The sequence below is a fragment of the Balaenoptera ricei genome, chromosome 9 (genome assembly GCF_028023285.1).
Source record: "Balaenoptera ricei isolate mBalRic1 chromosome 9, mBalRic1.hap2, whole genome shotgun sequence".
NCBI lineage: Eukaryota > Metazoa > Chordata > Mammalia > Artiodactyla > Balaenopteridae > Balaenoptera > Balaenoptera ricei.
In genome coordinates this window covers 92,641,454-92,655,275 of record NC_082647.1, presented here as the reverse complement: position 1 = coordinate 92,655,275, position 13,822 = coordinate 92,641,454, and the positions used below count along the sequence as shown (strand labels likewise).

The 13,822-nt window shown below is 35.4% G+C and overlaps 1 protein-coding gene across 11 annotated transcripts in view; it reads right to left on the bottom strand.

The window, feature by feature from the left end:
* Positions 1-13,822, bottom strand: part of MAGI2 (membrane associated guanylate kinase, WW and PDZ domain containing 2) — a 1,337,104-nt gene that overhangs the window by 419,080 nt on the left and 904,202 nt on the right. The window lies entirely within an intron of this gene.

The window sequence follows — 13,822 nt, the reverse complement described above, 5'->3', positions numbered from 1 at the left end:
CACTTATGTGCTTCCCAGACAAGACCTCCCTCTTCACCTCTGGATCCTCATTGGGTATCCAATCCAATGATGAACACATATCATGAGACAGGCAATATGAGACATTATCTCATATACTCTACCAAAAATCTCTGGGGATTAGTAAAATTATCCCCATTTTATATTTGACGATAGGGAGGATTTCTTTAGCAAAAAAACAAATTGTTTGGAAACAAAAAAAACGCAATCCGTTTAACATGACATTTGTTCAGGTGTTTTGATAGTTGTCAGTATTCTGGCTTTTGGTCATTCTATTAGGGGTATAGTACTATTTTGATAGAGTTTTGATATTTCTCCTTGTCCTGCTCTTCTCTTTTACCATTCTTTGCCTGACATTATATCCACAACCTTGACATCTTGGATGAACAAATCCAAGCTGCCAATGTACCATGTGCTCCAAAGTGACCCGAGGACAGTTCTCCACATGGGGCCTGACCAAAAAAGCATGGTGTGACTATTCACATGAGCAGGGCACTGGCAGAGTTAACATACCTCAACAACATGCAAGGTATTTTTTGTTTTGTTTTGATTTGTTTTGGGCATTGTTTATCAAGCTCTCGATATATATTAATGTTATGATCCACAGACTCTACCAAGAACATTTTTTCCCCCATTTGAACCATTTCGTAATCAGGGCTCCCCCTTTCTCTACATGTGAAACTCGTTTTTAAAATCTGATTTCAGTGCTACTACACACCTATCAGAATGGCCAAAAGCCAGAATACTGACAACAGCAAATGCTGGTGAGGATGGAGAGGAATAGAAACTCTCATTCGTTGCCAGGGGAAATGCAAAATGGTACAGCCACTTTGGAAGACAGTTTGGCAATATCATACAAAGCTAAACATATCCTCACCATTCAATCCAGCCATCATACTCCTAGGTATTTATCCAAATGAGTTGAAAGCTAATGTTGATACAAAAGCCTGCACATGAATGCTTACAGCAGCTTTATTCATAATTGCAAAAAATTGAAAGTAAATAAGATATTCTTCAGTGGGTGAATGGATAAACTGTGGTATATCCATAAAATGGAACATTAGTCAGAGATAAAAATAAATTAGTTATCAAGCCATGAAAAAAATAGAGGAACTTTAAATACATACTGAGAAGTGAAAGAAGCAAGTCTGAAAAGGCTACGTATCATATGACTCCAACTATTCGACATTCTGGAAAAGGCAAAACTATAGAGAGTGAAAAGGCCAGTGGTTGTTAGGGAGAAGGGATGAATACATGGAACAAGGACATTCTTAGGGCAATGAAACTATTCTGTATGATACTGTGATGGTGAATACATGGCATTACACACTTGTCAAAACCCACAAAACTATACAACACAGAGTGAACTCTAATGTAAACTAAGAATTTAGTTAATAATAATGTATCAATGTCAGTTCCTCAATTGTAACAAATGCACCACACTAATGCAAGAAGTTAATAAAAGGGGAAACTGTAAGTGTGAGAGAGGTAGATATATGAAACTCTGCCTTTTTTGCTCAGTTTTTCTATAAACTTAAAGCTGCTCTAAAAACAAAGTCTATTAATTAAAAAAATAACTTTTTAAAACACTCTGAATTTAGAAATTTATATTTATCTCTTCAGATACTGGTTTCTTACTAGTTTCACACTGAGTAGTTCGGAAATCTTGATTCCGTCATTTTATAATTATTAGTAGTTATAATTCCCAGCTCCGAGCCACCTACAACTGCAATCAATATAACTTGTTTCTTTTTTTTTTTTTGACCCTGCTGTATGGCTTGCAGGATATCTCAGTTCCCCAACCAGGGATTGAACCCAGGCCATGGCAGTGAAAGCCCAGGATCCTAACCAGTTAGGCCATCAAGGAACTCCCTACCTTGTTTCTAATATTAATGCAATATGACAACGTGGATAGCAAAAGACCATTTCACTACAGACTATCAAGTCTCTTTATGTACACTTTTTCAACCAGCTTTAAATCTGCCTATCTTTTAATCCCTATTTCTCTATCTCACCCATAAAGATATCCTGAGATATTACGCTAGTATCTTAACAAAAATCAGAACATATCATGCTGAGCACAGCATCTGGCACATAGCTGTTAACTTATTCAATGGTGGCTGCTAGTAGTATTCTCTTGCCATAACCTAGCAGCCTAACCACAAAATAATTGTTAGTTTGGTATCTATTATTTTTAGTGATGTCATTCTGGCTCCTAAGGATCACCACATTCTTTGCTAAGTGCTTTAAAATAAGCTACTTAGTAATCTGTTCTTGTTTGCTTTTTCTTTCAAAGTTTGACAAGTCTACCTATCTGTCATTCACAAAACTTACTCATTTGTTCCTTTAGGAAACAGTAAGATACTCATAATTTCCCCATTTTAATTACCTCCAGCATCTGGGTCTGGAATTTGCACTATTTCAAATGGGACCACTCAATATTTTTTGACAGTTCTCAGGGCCATCTTTGTAAACTTGAGACTAACAGACTCATTTAGACAGCTTGAGTTTTAATTTTTTCTACATGATATGCTTTTTTCCTAGTCTTTCCCCTGTGAAGACAGTTTCCCTTAAAGAAAACCATGCAACAAACCAGGAGTCATAGAGTTTTGCTCTCTATTTTACCCTTTAACATTGTAATGGTGATATAAAGAGGGATTTTTTGTTATTGTTATTAGTGATATGACATCTTTTGTCAGTCCAGCTTATGATGACCTTTGAGGCTTTTTATAAATTTGTGCCACTGTATTAATCTTGGGACATATTCCACTTTCTATCTTCTTTAAAGATCATTTCCCCCCCCCCAGCTTTACTGAGGTATAATAGAGAATTAAAAATAATATATGTATATAGTAGTGAAATACTATACCACAGTCAAATTAATTAACATATTCCTTACCTCACAAAGTTATCATTTTCTTTCCTTTCTTTTTTTGGGGCGGGGGGCATGATAACACTTAAGATCTGCCCTCTTAGCAAGTTTCAAGTATACAATATAATATCCTTAACTGCAGTCATTGTTGTACATTAGATCTTCAGAACTTACTCATCTTGCATAACTGACACTTTGTACCTCTTGACCAACACCTCCCCATTTCCCCCTTCCCATAGCCCCTGGTAACCAACATTCTACTGTCCGTCTCCTTTATACATCCTTTTAAAGTGACAATCCTGATTCTGTTAAGCACCCTTCCATTTTCAATAAACTGGAGGAAAATGGTATTTCTCGGGGCCTGTCACAGTCATCATTCAGTCATTTATTTAAAAAATAATTATTGAGCACATATTCTACATCAAGCACTGTGCCAGGCATTGCTAAAAGGGAGATTTGTAAGACTCACTCCCTATTTTCAGGGATTTCACTGAATAATCAAAATTCAACAAATTTATTAAACATACGCTAGGACAAAAAGACTTGTGAAAAGGATATAGTACAGTGCAGTGGCAGCACCAATAACAAGATATACAGACTACAGAGTTCTCAGAGAGGAGGGTATGACAAACTCCATGAAGGTAGGGATGGAAATAAGCCAGAGAAATTTTCCAGGAAGATGATATATTCAAACTGGGTTTTAAAAACAAGAAATTCGCAGACAAGAAGAAAGGGAAAGGCAGCCTGGCAGAAGGTATGATGCAGACAAATGCCTAAAACATTCCAATGGCCATACTGCTTGCTGAGTAACCCTTCTGCAGTATTCTGAATAAAGGAGACAACTTACCTCTACCTACAGCAGATAACAACTAATGTAAGCACGGACACATTTGCAAGAGACATAAATTTAGTAATAATCTGTAAATCAATGCAAAAGTTTTCTTGGAGATTAGATTTCTAGAATCATAAGATTATTGCCTTTAGAGTAGCTCACAGAACCCCTGTGAACTGCAATGGGCACCGTCTCTTTTCTCTTAGTTTGCTGTGTCCAGGGATTTCTGGAAGAGCTTCTTTCAATCTACTACCCCTACTCCTCTTTAGGTGTTAACAAACTAGTCAGTTACTGACAGAAATGGCACTTGGTTGGCTCTCATGGCATCTATTTTGCTTAGGAAACGCTGCTTTATGAACACCCTTCTTATTCTGAAGAATGTGTTTATATGTATATGTTTTTATATATGTTTTTGTGTATATATATGTGTACCTATATATACAAATACATTTATGTGTGTGCATATATATATATATGCACATATATATCCTTTTTCATTTTCCATCTTATACTTTGTTATATGAGTAATAATTTAATAATAATAAAGATAAAAGGTAAATCTTCTGTTCAGAATATACATATTTATATCTCTCGAGCACCAATCTGTGTATTTGTTTTGTCAGTGTTATGTTTATCTGTTTTTTGTTTTTGAGAAGTGGAAAAGAAACTGCTGATCAGTGATTCATTCTTTGTTCTGGCCTGTGTCCAGTAGAAAAAAATCTAAAACTTCAAATGTAAGAGCAATTGAAGCTATAGCTCTGTGTTTAACTTAGAAATTCTTGATTGGTAATATATATTCAGTTTGATAAAAGAGCATACAAAATATGTTTGCCTTTCTTAAATAGTGAAATTATAATTGAGTATTTTTATATTCTATAAGTAAAAATGGAAACTACTTTTCCTTTTTCACCAATCTGCCATGTCTTAAAAATGCATACCATATTGACAATTAAAACCCTTGAGATACGACAAGGCAATTTTTGAACTTCATCAGTATAAAAATTTCATTAGGAATTACATAATAACCTGCAGAGTGGGGAAAACCAATTAGCGGCAGAAACCTTATCTTCACGTGATTACCTAGCTGTACCTTGCATAAACTTTGGTGAGCAGATAGTTCTGAGCAAAGGGTAGCATTAACATGGCTGTGGCTCAGTTTCCTTTTTAGTCACATCTATGAGGGTTCTAAAAATGAAATCTTTAAATTAATTATAAATGCAGAGGCTGAATAACTAAAATCTCTTAAGAGCAAAGGTATTTTCAATTACTTAAAACTTAACACATATTGGAAAATATACTGATATGAGACATATTCCACTAATTTAATATTCCTCTATTTTCCTATTAAGTGAGCACTGATTGCAGCAGAGATAAAGATTAATTAAGTGTGCAATGACTTTCATAAAACTTAACTGAATACTTTATTTTCATGTATGCATTGTTCTTACTCAAATGTTTTCCAGCTATGCTGTATACAATTATTTTAAACCTACTACTTTAAAGAATAAGCAAAGATTTTAAGACAGTTCAGTGCTTTCAAATTCTCTATGGCATTTGGGAATGACCTTTAGATTCTGAAAAGGTGAATGTTTTACATTTCCTTAAACTGACAGGATAAACATAGAAGTACATTTAAACCAAATCAGTATTTAGAATAGCCACAGTCATCTTGGTAAATGCAGAAATAATGACTGCTGCAGACTTTGCAAACACCAAATTACTTTTCAGGGATGAACATCCACTGGGTTGCTCCCCAGGGCATCTAATTTTGCCTAAATTCTCTAATGTTTTCAGAGAAACAAAACAAAATAACCACTTGATATCCAGCCCCTACACACAGCTAGCATTCACTCTACCAATCATTTTAATATGGCATCATGTGATTATACTTATTCTTTCAGATAAATTATTCAGAAACTCCCAGATGCAAATCCTATAGTTGTCTGAGATTTGGTTGGCTAGTGAGAAGGTTTACTGTTATCCTACAGAAAGAATATGAGTGTGTGAGTCAGCAGAGTGAAGTAACTCATGGGAGTCACACGTATTCATTGTGAACTGCCTTTTAGCATCATACCTTCTTCCTCAGTCTTAGCAATCAAGAAAAGAATTCTGTACTTAAATGCATGTTTATTACATCCAGATGAAAACAAAGTATTGGTTCACAAACTGTCACTGCAAAGCGATGGTTAGTTATTTTGAAAATTCTAACTTAAAGGGATTACGTTGTCAGTGATACACTGGTGTTCAAAATAGTGCCATTTAAATTACCAACACATAGCACAGAGAGAAAACACACACACACACACACACACCTACCTACCTTTCTATTTATTTATCTTTCTTGTTTTCTTGTCTCCATCCTTCTTAACAGCCTTTCTATTTACCTCTCCGCTTGCCATCCCCCCCATTGAATTTTTCTCTTTTACTGTCTTTCCACTCATCTTTCATACTACATGTCTGTCCATCATGCCGTTTATCACTACTACATTCAATACATATTTGAACTTTTACTCTGTGCTAGGTCAATAAAGAAACATTTTAAACTCTTCAAATAGCTTTGTAATAAAAGCCATTCTAAGAGAGGATTTGTTTCCCTCTTTGGCTTACATTTGGATGCGTAGTATAAGTGAGTGAGGAGACGTGTGAAAGGAAAATCAAAATGAGGCTGTTATGGCTAAGACAGCTCTCTAAAATGGAGCTAGAAGGCCACTGAAGAAGTGTGATTTATGCATGTGTCAGCCTGGATGGAATCTGAACTTTGACCACTTATTATCCTAATGAAGGCATCTAGAATATCTGCCAGAAACTCATGATATTTATTAGGCCCTTAGCCTAAAACAACTCATGGCAGTCTACCTACTTATTGGACCCCTACCCTAAAACAACTCATGATTCTTTAAGGACAATTATTTTCTGACTTGCATCAGTTAATCACAATTCTCACCAGGCAACTTTCAACAACCTCATGGCTTTTTGTCTTTATAAGCCCCTGATTCTTTTGCTTCCCTGGAATACTCTTTCAGGGTTACCTGAATCTGTGTCTCAATTCTTAAGACCCCAAATAAACTCTTTTCTTATTTGCAGACTCCTGCATTCATTTTTGGTTGATGCATTAAAAAGACCAAAAAAATTTAAATCCCAAGACACTTTTCATGTATGTGTGTGTTGGGTAATCTATTCCTCTTGGCTGTAAGAATCAGATTTATTCAGCTTTTCTGCATTTTCATATGTTGTGCTTGTGTAACTTTAATTTCTGAATTAACCAGTTTAGAGTACAATAATTTTATGTTGCTGGTACAGCCTAAAACAAGGATTTTTCCTAATTTTGGATTTAGAGCTTTTCAAAATCTCACTGAAGAAAATGATATAAAAAGGAAACAGAAAAAATGATTATAATGTAAAATTAAATTATTATAATGTCAGATGTGATTCGAACTTGATTCCCAAGCACATATGACTCAAATTTTTGAAGAAAATATCCTTCTGCCACAAGCTACACAGAATAATCAAATTATTTTGCTCACAAGAGTGAAAGTGGCAGAAGAGCACTGAAGTCAAACAGCAGGATTAAGGCATAAAAATAGAAACAATGGAAAATATATCATTATTTTGAGATAAACTTCAAATTCTCTTTATCTCAGGGAAACCTGGGAGTGAGACTTTAAAATATAACATCAGAAATAATGATGAGAAAAAACTCAAGGCATTTTAATATTAAAAATTTGTTGCTACATCTAGGGGAATTGTACTAGATATGTTAAAATTGTCGTACATTACATTAAATATGAAGAAAATGCTTCTGATTTCAATATTGATTTACTGGGAGCCAATCAATGGACATAATTTTAGCAGAATACTTTCCCCAAATGTGATTAAAAGCCCTTACCAATTTACCTATTAAATCAATGATGAATATTTTCCAAACAAGCAGAATCAAAATTTTCCTTGAAGATTTGCATAAAATTGTAAAGCTGTTGCATGAAGGCTGTATTCAAAAGCACAGCATGTAGGGGAGAGGTAGCAAAAAGTCTGCTGCCTTGACAAACCAGCACGGTTCCTGAAAATGTAGTCTTTGGTGTGTTGATGGCAGAATTTCAAACGCAGCACAAGCACACTCTGCCACCATTCAGCACACAAAAATGATGCTTGGCTATAACTTTCTACAAGGTTCCTAAAATTGAGAGACAGGTGGATTTAAAATCAGAGATGGAGTCAAGAAAGTATAGAATATTCACAGAGCTATGCTAAATAGCCGCTTATAAACAATGTTATCTGGGCCCACTTTGGACTTTTGACTACAAAGGGATGGGACCTGGTGTAATTTACACAGAGGGCCTGCTGCCTATGGTTTTCTGGGAGAGGGTGGGGCTGTTCCCAAAGAGACGTGTTGAGAAGGACTGCTGGCCACCATGATGAAGATGTTTGGGAAGGCTGTATGCTGAAAGTAGGAGTGAGAGCAACTAGGCATCTGCAATATCATAGTGTCTGCTGAGGGCTGCTTGTGACAGAAAAGACAAATATGGAAGAAACATATAGAAGAAAGCAAGGAGATTTAAGAACAGATTTCACAAAATAAAGATAGCAATATTAAAGATGTTTTTGAAGTTCCTGGGCTAGGATGTTAGAACCAATCCAGAGGGAGAGGTTGCAAAAAGCTTTGTCTTCACCACTCTCATGTGGATCTGTTCTAATAAGGACACCCCAAGCCCTCGCATGTTAAACACAGAGGCTTTTTCGGAGAAGTTTAAATATGTGTTAACTGTATGGCCTTCACAGAAAATTAAACATCTGGGAGTAGAGGCTACTATGCAAGATCCTGGCATGTAAGAGGGAGAGCAAAGAAGTAAGAACACCATTCAGGGAAACTCTCCCCAGCAAATGGAGGTAGTTTGATATGGAGAAAGTGGTGGGTTAGAGAAACTGAGAGTAATCAAGGAAAGACTTTTGTTCAAGAAGTAAAGAAGAATAAAGACTGTCATTATTTTTCAAGTCTACTATGCATACTAAGTAGTGTTTTTGTCACTATTGTATTTCTTGCATATAGCAAACTACCTAGAATCTAAAAAGAGTTAAATAGATGTGTGCTAGACATCATAGGAAGGAAAGGAAGGAAGGTAGGCAGGCAGGCATCAAGGGAAACAAACAGATGAAAGAAGAGTGAGCTAACCTATTAATGTCTCATTTACATGTAAAGTGTTTGCTGTGAAGGTTATAAGAGACAATATATGTAAAGTGTTTATTGCAGTGTCTGGTATACTGGAGATGCTCAGGAAATGTTAAATATCATCATCATTGCCATCTTTGTCATCATCATCATCATTATCATGACTATCGTCATCCTTGGAGCATTTTTAGCAACACAGGTATGTCAGAAATTCTTAAAAAAAAAAAATAAAGAAAAAAGAAATTCTGTGGTTTGCCATGACCTACTAATAAGACACCTTGATAATCTCCTCCTCATGTTTCAACTCACTTCATTTTAGCTTCTAACTCCTGACATTCCAAGAATTCACTCCTGCTAAATTTACTAATGACTTTTTTGTTGCAAAATCCAGTGGGCAATTTTTCGTTCACATCCTACCTGACTTCACTGCAGCATTTATCATTATTGATGAATTCTTACTTTTGGAAGCCTCTCTGGCTTTTGTGTCAACACTCCTGCTGTATTCCTCCTATGCCTTTGGCCATTACCATGTCACCTTTTCCAGATTCTTATCCTGACCCTACAATTTGAGGGTTGGAATTCTCCAAGATTCAAGAATAAATAAAATGCAAAAGTGTTCCTAAAACTTAATTCATTTTCAAGAGAATAGAGAAAGTGAAATAACAGGCAATATTATTCTGCAGGCCAAATTCTAGAAAAAATTGTTCTGCATATGTTAATGGCCCACAAAAAATGCATAGCTTATTTTTCCATCCTGGAGAAAATACATTTTTTTCACAAAATGAAATGATAAGTATTTTTTCACAAGTGATACATCAAATAAATAGTTTTCTCAGTTTCTGTCAAGTCATTCTACGTGGTACTTGAACTTTTCAAATGACGATACTATCCTTTACAGTTTTAAGAACTACTAAAGGATGAGCTAGAGGCAAGTATGTGTATCTTATTCTGAGTTTTAATCCCATTACTAGCAACCCTCAGGAATAATTTTATAAATTCTGTAATACTTCCATAGTGCTTATTATAACTTTGTCTTACGGTAAAAGCTTATTATGATTTCATATTCTTCATATTATTATTTCAGAATACTCATTGGACATATTACCCAATATAAAAAAATCCAAAATGACTATAGTTAACCTGGGGATAAATACAAGAAATTTGTCAAGTAAAGAAATATGTTTTCAGTGCCCTCAGTATTAATCCAATGAGATTCAGTAAATCTAGGCTTCAAAATGCGTACATACTAACCTAATTTGTAGTGACATGAGCAGGTGTTTGTAGGTAGGTCATTGAAAGTCTTCATAAGCTGGGACAGATTTACTAGCATATGAACCTTAATTTGTAGATACTTGTCTTACAAGATAGCAATAGGCATGTATAGATTCTATATAGATGGGGGACTTGTGCCACGTTCCTGAACTATAAGGTATGAGATTCACCTTGCACAATATGGTTTACCAAGCTGTTAACAGATGCATTTCATTATGAAAAATCCTTAGGCTGTTCTCTGGAGAAGTTGCTGTTTCAAACATTTAGAGGTGTCCCATATGGCATGGATAAGGAGATAATCATGAAAAGATGTAAACTATCACACACAAAAAATTCCTCTTATTTTGCCCAAACCTAGAAAATCTGAGGTTTCTTCCAGACCACCAGGGCCTGAGAAATATAGTTTCTTTTCTGAAAGAGAAATCAAATAACTCCTTATGAAAAGAGCCCTAAATGCAAGGCATACCATGAAAGAAAAATGTATGTCATCCCTTGGTTATAATCTCTCTGCTTAACTTTCACAGTTAAAATGTCAGCCAGCCCCATTATCATCCAGTCAAATCTTCAAACCACACCATTTCCTCCTTCATAATATCTCTCACTTCAGGTTCCTTATCTCGAGTGGCCTACTGCCATCATTTCTTTGCTCCAACTTAGTCTATGCGACTCAGTCACACAATTATATCCTAAATACAGTTTTAGATAGATGAACTTTAGCACAAGCTATTCAAATGGCTCTCTCTTATGTACAGGATCAACTTCTAAATATTTATCCTGACCTTTTTCATGACCCATCCCAACCTGGCTTCGATCTCTCTTAACTTTCTCCCTACTACTCAAAGCCTCTGCCCAGGGAAATGGACTTGGTTAAGGCCTCTATACTTTTGTCCTGCCTAAACTTTCCTTTTCCAGTTCTTCCCTTAGAAATCGTTCCCGACTCGCTGTCTGATCAGCCCCTGCCCCCTGCCCCATGCTGAACTGTAATAACTGATTTTATTCCTCTAGAAAGAACTCCAATTCTGTCTCATTCAACATTGCATTGGAAGGACCTCACTCAGGCCCAGGTATGAGTACAAACTGGGAATTCAGTAGATGTTTTAAATTCGGTGTCTGGGTCAATTCAAACTTGCCCCAAAGGAGAAAAAAGTGTGTGTGTGTGTGCGTGTGTGTGCATGTGTGTGTGTGCGTGTGTGTGTGTGGTGTGTATGCCACAAAAGTTAATTGTTTGGATTACATCAGGTATAAACAGGCTTACAAAGAGTTAAAACAGGTAGTGACTATAAAAAGGAGGAATTAAGAAAAGCTCTCTACCCGCCTTTTGGGCTTTGAAATAAGATGGTGCTGAAGTTGGCGGTTAGTGGGAAAACCTGGCTGGGAAATAAACTGTGAGAAGAACTAGGTAGATGGGAGAACAGCTAGTACTTACTGAGGACATACTATGTGCTGAGCATAGTTCTAAGTGTTTATAGGTATTAACTCATTGAATATACTCATTGAATACATAGGCATTAACTCACTGAAAAATACTACACTATAGACATGATCGTGGTGAAGGGTCGTGTTATCGAATTGCCAAAGGCACATGGCAGACAGTGAGGACAGGGGCTAAAATCCTGCCGTTGGTTAGTGCATCTTGCCCTTGCTCTGGTCTGGGAATGAAGGGTCTCCTATTTCTTCACATAAAGACAGCTTTAGTTTGCAAAATTAACAGATGTCTATCTTTTTCCGAATTCACACAAAGGCAGAGAGTAAGCCAGTGGCAACCTTGGAGGTAGGCTGTATTATTATTCCCATTTTATAGGTAAAGAAATTGAGGCACAAACAAGAAATCTGCCACAGGTTACACAGCTAACAGGTGACAGTGATGAGATACAAACCCAGGCTCCTAGGTCCACACACGTAACCACTGATACACTGTTTCTCTATTACGTGTTTGAAGTGTTTTCTCCATGCTAATTGACAGCCGTTCAATTTTACATTATTAACTCACTTAATCCTAACAATAACCCTTAAGGAATTGGCCTTAGGACACAGAGCGATGCCTCAGCCTCTAATCCGAAGAGATGGTCCTTTGTGAGCATGGCTGTACCCTGGTGGAAATAGAGCCAAAGAGACACTTCACTGATCAGAACTAATTGGCTAATTGATATGCTTCAGACACGTTGCCAAGCAAAAGAGAGTTTAATTAAAACAAAATATTATTTGTAGCACTGGAAATTAAACTGATGGCATCTGAGAAATGGAAGTTAGAACTGAAATGAACATATATCTAGAAAGCTCCAACAATATATTTATAGGATATTATTATTGTCAGAGAAGTAGCCTAGATAAAACATGAGAATTCAGTTTTTTTCAAATGCCAATCCAGTTGTATCAATATTATCTATTTAAAAATCTATCCTTTCACTTCTAGTATGAAATACTGCCTGCATCATGTACTAAAGTGAATTTTGTATTTGCAAATTCAACTCTAACTGTATATGTGTGAAATTACTTATATACTGGATTATCCACTGTAGTAAAAATTTTAATAACAGAACTTGGAAACAACCTAAATGAGCAAATAAAGTATGCTAAAATCTTAGAATGAACACTTTTATTTAACACACTATCATTTATTTATTTATTTATATATAAAACTCTATTTTTTCCAGCTTTATTGAAGTATAACCAACAAACAAAAATTGTATATATTTAAGGTGTACAATGTGATGATATGATATGTGTATACATTGAAAACAGTATGTTTTACTTAAAAACAAAATCAAAACTGAGAAAACTATATAAATTGACATAGGATATTCTTTTACTTGTTTATGAATAAAACATATCAATAGAAGAATATATAAGACACCAATAAATTTGGCTATTTCTGGGAAAGGAAACTGGGCAGCTAAGGGAAAGAAGGAGGGTGTGAAAATTTTCACTGCTTATCCATTTTGGGCTATGTATCAATAGTAAATTACCTATTCAAACACTTAAACGAAGAATACGAAGCAAACGAAACAACAAAAATCTTGGTTGTTGACTTCTACTTAGTGTGACTTTGGGCCAGTTATTAAATTCTCAGAGACTATTATCTTATCTGTAAAATGGTGATTATAATCACTGCATCACAGAGTTTTATGAGATTTAAGTAAGATAATACATGGAAAGTTCCTACTACAGAACCTGACACATAGTAGGCAAACACTAGATCTCTTCTCCATCACCTCCCTTTCTCAGAGGACACAGACTCCAATAGCTACTGGTCCAGGCAGGTAGTAAAAATGTGTAAAATAGCTTGGATATAGTAGATTAGGGAGTGGTAGAGACTGTGAAAATCGAAGATGTTCACATTATTATATGTGTGTATATCAGTGTATAAATTATACATATGCATGTACATTATATATGCATATAAAGTCTGCTGGTTGTTCTTTTGTCATTCTTGCTTTTATATAAGGATCTGCATTTTACAAAATTATCTCACACACACCATCTCTTTTAAACCACTGAAAAATCATTTCCATTATACTATACTGACATTAGAATTAAAATAATTATTTTTCTAATAGCTGTCTTAAATAATAACTTTCTCTAAGTTGAGTTATTTAATATTATTGACTTTGCTTTTTAACAGGAAAAAAAAAATGTCCATGAAAGTATATAGCTATTGATTGCC